This window comes from Chrysochloris asiatica, unplaced genomic scaffold, assembly GCF_000296735.1.
Source record: "Chrysochloris asiatica unplaced genomic scaffold, ChrAsi1.0 scaffold00284, whole genome shotgun sequence".
Classification (NCBI taxonomy): Eukaryota; Metazoa; Chordata; class Mammalia; order Afrosoricida; family Chrysochloridae; genus Chrysochloris; species Chrysochloris asiatica.
The window spans coordinates 1,766,908-1,774,512 of NW_006408802.1; positions in this window are offsets into that span (position 1 = coordinate 1,766,908).

Genomic DNA, 7,605 nt, shown 5'->3' on the forward strand with positions numbered 1-7,605 from the left:
CCGCGGGAGAAAGATGAGGCTTTCTACTCCCGTAAGGATTTACACCCTCAGAAACCCTGTACAGGGTCGCTATGGGTCGGAACCGACTCGAAGGTACTTAACAACAACAACATGTTGATGTATTATTCTACTTTCTGATTGCCTCCAGGTAGGTGTGATCAGAATATGAGCTTCTTTTTTCACTTTTCTTATTTCTCAACTCAGAGTAACTGTAGCAGGTGTTGGCTGCCTATTGGTGTATAGCAGCTGGTATTGGCTCTTACCTTGCTGGTTGGATTTTATAGGGTGTCATTTTAACTTGGCTATATGACCATAATTACTGTCTCTTCTTGGGTATCATAGGGAGAGAAAGAGCCCACTCTATTTTAAAAGGGGGTCAAAAAAATGTAGTAAGATAGTCTAGGTTTTTTATCCTAGTGGGAGACAGTTCACAGCTGTTCATATCTGTGCCAGTGTGCAGTAGAACCCTTTGGAGGTTGGAGGAGTGTCCTCTTGCACAGACACTCCCTCTAATCACCTAAGTGGTGATGCACAGATAGAACAACCAAATTTTGGTAAGTAGATGGAGAAAGGAAAACGGGCAGACAAAAAAAATTGTTATCACCTTCATCTCCAAAGTTCTGTCAGGTTACTGCAATGGGATTTCTGTCCTGCAGCCACATTCGCTGCCCCCTTTAGTGTGTTTTAAAAAGGTGTTGGCTTTATACACTGTTCTGGTATATAGTGGTTGGTGCTGGCTCTTGCCTTTTATGTTGGGGTTTTACAGGGTGCAAATGCGACTTAGCTGTATGGCTAGAGCTGCAGTCTCTTGTTAGCTAAGGCAGGAACAAAAACTTCTCTGGATATTATCTTTCTCTAGGGAAGTTTTGCTGGGAAAGATGAGGACTTTTGCTCCTGCAAAGATTTACAGCCTCAGAAGCCCTTAGAGGATCACTATGAGTTGGAACTGACTTGCTGATACTTCACAGCAACAGGGAAGGTTCAATTTTCTTCTGACCAGCAGGTAGCATATGGGCACAACACATTGAAAGTGGTCTATTTCTGGTTTGCCTTTTTCTCCTACAGCATTTTCCTTTTGGGATTTAATTGAATGCCTGTGGTGTTTACCATGGTTCTCTCTCTTGGAAGCAGCTCCACTCCAATTTTTGTATTCTCTGCTCCACGAGACTGCTAAACTCTATACTTACTTGTTTAGCCTTTAGCAGTTGCCTTCTGCTTGGTTTTTCTTTGTCTCACATCAAGCATGTGTAATCTAAGTGCCTACAATTGCCTTCAGAAAAAATTGCACGCAGGACTTTAGGCACATTTCTCACTCACTCTCTTAGGATCTTATTTTCTTAAACCCTGGCTTCTTGGTATTCCTGTACTCAATGTTTTAGCTCTCTAGCTCAATGAACAGCTGTAGTTTCTAAGTGCTGCATTCTGTTTAGCCTCTATGCCCCATTTAGCAAATAAGATACTCCAAGGGGAACATAAAGAAGATATAGGGTTAATCACATTGAGTTTTTTCCCTGTTGGTCCTCAAAGTCATGACTACCTTGGTTTTTCCCCCACTGCCTTCAAGCCCTTAATATTTTTGTTGTTAGTTTATCTGTTTTTATTTTTTACTTTTCCTTAATGGTGGTCCGTTATCAATTACTACTTCATAGACAGAAATAGATATCACCTTATGTAAAAATCACCTTCATGATCATTAAGAAGGTACTTACACCTAATATTTGTAAGCATAAAGACATAAAAATAAAAATATATGAAAGAAAGTGTCTAATGTGTTTAAGATGGAAGCAAAGTTAAACAAAGTAAATTACTTCTACCTAAACTACCCTTGCTTATCTCCAGCTGTCTGGGTTATATTCATCTTTTAGATTTAAAGTAAATGCCATGGCATTTACATTAAATGCCTAGTCTGTGTTGAACAGTCTTCCTGTGCAGTCTATATTCTATTTATATATAAAACATATTGCTGTTAGATCTACGTGATAAGGGAACCTAGCCTTGGTACAGTACTTTGTTAAAAGGGTCTAATTCTGGTCTTTTTTTTTTTTTTTTTTTGCCCTCTTTGTGGGCACATACCTCCAACCTTTTAAATCTCTCTTTAAATGCTCTGTTGCTGTTGTAATAGTGACCCTGTATAGGATTTCTGAAGAGTGGCTGGTGTGTTTGACCTGCTGACCTAGCAGCTAGCAATCTAGTGCCTAATCTATTGTGCAGTGCCTAGACCACAGAATCTCCTGAGATCCTTGCATAACTTTTGTGGGTCACTTACCTAGAAGCATGACATTGGAAGGGTAGACCAAGTAATCAGTGTGTGACAAAGTTTGACCAAGGTATAAAAATTTATAGGTATAGCTGCCAGATTAAATACTAAATATCCTATTAAAAATGAATTTTATTCAAATTTTAGAATAAGCACTGCATGACAATTATTTGTTCTAAAATTTGTTGTCTGTAACTCAAATTTAACTTTGTATTTTGTACTTTTATTAATTAAATATGGTCAGTGTGCTTGCATGGGATCTAAACAGAGATATAATTTGGTGAGCATCCTAGGCCCTCCAAATCATCTTAGGCCTTTCATGGATCAGAGATGGGGATGACTAGAAATAATGCAGGTTTCAAGGATGAAAGAATTAGGGATGTGGCATGAGTTTTCCCTCTGTAATCTGAGAACTGTAACTTTGAATGTGGTCCTGCAGAATATTATAATAATAAAGAAATTTTAAAAATGAAACCAAACTGGAAAACAAAAACACACTTCACTTCAATTGAGTCTATTCTGACTCATAGCAACCCTATATAAAGTTTCTAAGTAAATTCTTATGGGAGCAGAAAGCCTCATTTTTCTCCCACTGAGCAGCTGGTAGATTTGAACTGCTAACCTTGCAGTTATCAGTACAGTGTTACACCAGGGCTCAGTGAAAGTATTTGTCATGATGAAAGGCTAAACCATGTTCTAATTAGGGTTATCTATAATTTTTTAAAAGGTAGAATCTAATGAGACATATTGCTTACAGACTCCCATTTGTACATTTGCCCAAACCTTTGAAATATTGGGGTCAGGACTGTTACTTGTATTATAATGTTGTTGTCGTGAAGTGCCGTCGAGTCAGTCCCGTCCCATAGTGACCCTGTATAGGGTTTCCGAGGAGTGGCTGGTGAGCTTGAACTGCCGACCTTCCAGTTCAAACAGCTTTGCAGTCTGGTGCATTAACCCATAGTGCCACAGCAGGACTTAACCCATATTACCTTGGTTTTCATTAATCTGCATATTTATTCAGTTTAGCTTAGTTAATCATATGGATATGCTAAGATCTGCACGGTAGGAACTGATGTCACTTTCTTTCTAGACTTGAGATGCCATGCACTTTACAGATGAGGAAACTGAGGGCAGGAGAGATGAAATAACTGAGCCAGGCATCAAAGTGAAGGTGGGGAGCTGATCCTAGAGGAAATTCTTAAGCCATTTTTGTGCTCATTTACTTCATATGTAAAATCAAGTTAATAAATAAGATGTTCTCATCTGTTATTGAGGAGATTGACTTGTATAGGTAAAACACTGAGAAATGTGCTTGAGATATTTAACATAGGTGGAATGTCAGCTATGACTTTCAACTCTGGCCTCCAGGATTAAAATGAACCTCCTGCTGAGATTGTTCTGAACTACAATTCCTTTCCCATTGTCAAACTGCTCATAGTGTCAATTTATTCTTGCAGTTTTCTCTGTCTTTGTGCCTCTTAAAGTAATTGCTCTATGTTCACCACACCTCAGAAATATTTATTGTTTTTTGCTTCTAGAGAGAACTGCCTGAAAAACAAGTTAGAGGCAAAAATATCACAGCATGAGTAAGCAAGAAAGTTTGCATCTCAGGGTAGTCCAGGAGCGCAACAAGGAAATTTGGAAATAGAAAATTTGTCCACTTTAAAGAAATATCACTTGCTACCCCAGGTTGTATTCTTGCCTATAATAGAATAATAGATGTATAAGGATATCCTAATGGACGTCTTTGTAATTTGATTACAGCAAATTTCTAAATAGATAAAGCACTTATTTAAAGAGACAAATGAAAACTACTCTTTAATAATAGTTCCAGAAAACCACAGATAAAAATCATTAGGTGACTGTACCCTGTCAGGGTCTGAGCCTTCTCACTTGGCCATTGTCAAAAGAAACTCAAGCCTTGTTCTTATCTAGTTTCCTGTCAGTCAGGAGGGCTCTTTGACCCTAGCAACTGTCTGCCAACTTCCCCAAGGCTATAGCTACTTTGCAGATTCCAGTTATTCTGAGAACACTACCTAAGATGAAGAATTTTCCTTTTCTAATGTGTGTTGCCCTCCTTGTGCCCAACACCATGTTATATATTAAGCAATGGGAATGAGGGATAAAAGAGAGTAAACAGCTGTCTTTGCCCTCATGGACCTTGTGATCTAATTTAGCATGCAAAATACTTATACCTGAAAACAATTTCAACTACAGTTATAATGATTTATATGTTCACTGTTCAGTGCCAGAAAGTAATATTGAAAGCAAAAAATATATACTAATAATAATGATAATACTTAACAAAGTATTGGTTACGAATCAGGCTGTTAACCTCAAGGGTGACAGTTAGAAACTACCGGTCATTCTGTGGGAGAAAGATGAGGCTTTCTGCTCCCAAAAAAGATTTACAGCCTTAGAAGCCCTGCACAGAGTCACTATGAGTCGGAACCAACTCCACAGTACTTAACAATAACAACAGTGTATACCTTTTGAGTGATTATTACACACTAGTGCCAATTTTAAGCACTTAACATGTATTTTTGCAAAGGAGTATGTGTTATTATGATAGGGCTATTATAACAAATGGAGTCCTGGTGTGGCTTAATGCGCTGGATTGCAAGGTTGATTTAAACTGTAAGGTCGGTGGTTCAAGCTCACCAGATACTTCTTGAAAACCCTGTATAGGGACGCTATGAATCTGAATCAATTTGAAGTCGCTTAACAACAACAAATTATAACAAATGACCACCAATGGAGTGACTTAAGACAATAGAAATTGATTCTCACACAGTTCTGCAGCCTGGAAGTCTGAAATCAAGGTGTCAACAGGATGATGTTTTCTCTGCAGGCTCTAGGGAACAATCCTTCCTTGTTTCTTCCTAGTTTTTGGTGCCTGCCCACAATCTTTGATGCTTCTTGATTTCCAGTTCCATTACCCCAATCTCAGTCCCAATGGCATTTTCCCCTGTCTGTCTCTTTTTCTTTCTTCTTATAAAGACAACATTCATTGGATTTAAGGCTAAACTGTGTACACATGAACTACAAAAAGTTCAAGAAAATTTTTAATTAAAAGATAATGGAATTTTCCCACAAACTTTTTAAAGTCCCCTTGTATATGTGTACTTACACACAGGTTGCATTCGTAAATGCCAGACAATCATGAGTCTGCTAGGCTGCGGATTCTACAATCCAATCTGATTAGGTTGTGTACACAAAGACAGTTTATAAAGTGTTGACAGTTGCAAAACATTGTTATTATTTACAGAAGGTAAACAGTAAACATAACAGGAAAAAAAAATCTGAGGTGAACTAGTCCCTTCTGCCCCCATGAGTATCCCATTTGACATCATAGGAAAAGGACTCGCTTTTTTCTAAAAGGAGACCCACTCATCCTTTCCAAAATATGCATGTCTATTATTGTGCTGCTGGGGAGGCATTCCACAGATCAGGTATTAGCAGGTGTCTCTCTCAGCAGATTTGCCATCAGCTCAGATCAGAGGTAGCATGGCTGTGTTGGTTCACTTTCTCTTTCCACAGATTTTCTTGGTTGAGTCTTGCCCTTGTGCTTACTGATCCAGGTTTGGGGCAGCCCTGCATCATGGTCAGGTTTGGGCCAGCATTACAACAACTCTTAAGGCAAAATTGTTTTAAAGACAACCTCTGAGTAACATATGCTGCATAGCCTCTGCATACAACTGCTTGGCCCTTTAGATAAGCCTCCTCTTGGCCCAGTTAAGAGAGGACTTATCAGGACTGTTTCATCTCAAGTTTATAGCTAAAATGTCTCAACACAATCAGTACATCTGCCACTGTTAAAGGCAGGTCAGTTCAGCTCCCATACTGCTGCATGCTGTGCTTGGACATCTGTCTCACAGGCCTGCACTGTGTTTACTACCATCCAGCTGCATTTACAACCTCTTGTCGTGAGGTAATTCCCACTGCTGGCACCATTGCTGTAGTTTATCTGTTGTTCTGTCTTTGCCACCATTTTTTTTTGTTTTTCAGCGTTACCATCATAGTGTTACTTAGCTTGGGCAAGTATTATAGTTCTTTTATTTGGGTTTAGGCTATTCTCAGCACAGGGAGTCAAGTCCAAAGGACTAACACTCAAGTCCAAAGGACTTACTCTAGGATGTTGTTGATCAGGAGGTCCCCAAAATAACCTCTGTAAAATTAGCCACTCATATATGCAAATGCCATGTTAATTTCAAAGCAGGGCATTCCTAGCAGAATCATAAACTGACCAATCATATTGAGTAGATTACAAGCTGATTATATGGATAGGAAACCAACCCAAATTTACCAGCTATATTGGCAGATAGCACACTGATTAATTAATTTGAAAATTGTGGTCCAACCAATCATTTTGGAAGAATTGCAAACCTAGGACTAGAAAGGTCATGTTAGAGAAACCCATTGTACCACAAAAGCCCACCCTAATCTGGTATGATGTCATCTTTATCCTTAGTTTGATTATAATTATGAAAACCACATTTCCAAATAAGATCAAATTTTGAGGTTCTAGGTGAACACAAATTTTAAGGGGACATGCTTCAATCCACCACAGAAGTAGATTAAGTCTAATTATGGCAAAAATATCATGGATATTATTAATATCACAAGTAAAATTTTGCTGAAAATAATTCAAATATAGTATATGCACAGGAAGTACCAGAAATTCAAGCCAGGTGCAGAAGAAGACATGGAACAAGAATATCATTGTTGACATCCAATGGATCTTAGCGGAAGCAGAGAACACTAGAAAAATGTTTACAGGTGCTTTATTTACTTGCAAAGGCATTGGACTGTGTAGCTCATGACAAACTATGCATTACATTGTGAAGAATGGGTATTCGGAACACTTAATCGTGCTCATGAGACACCAGTACATGAACCAAGAAAGAGTCATTAGCAAAGAACAAGTGGATAGTGCATGATTTAAAATCAGGAAAGATGTGTATGAGATTATATACTTGCACCGTACTTATTCAATCTGTATGCTGAGCAAATACTCCAAAAATTGGATTATATGGAGAAGAATATGACATCAGGATTGGAGGCAGACTTATTGACAACCTATGCAAAGGATATGCAAATGATACAACCTTGCTTGCTGGATGTGTTGTTGTTAGGTGTCATCGAGTTGGTACTGACCCATAGCGACCTTATGCACAGCAGAACAAAACACTGTCTGATCCTGGGCCAACCTCACTACTGTAGCCACACTGGAGTCCATCGATGCTGCCACTTGGCCAATCCATCTCGCTGGGGGGGTCTTCCTTTTTTTCTCTGACCCTCCACCTTACCAAACATGATATCCTTCTCTAGCAACTGGTCCCTCCTGA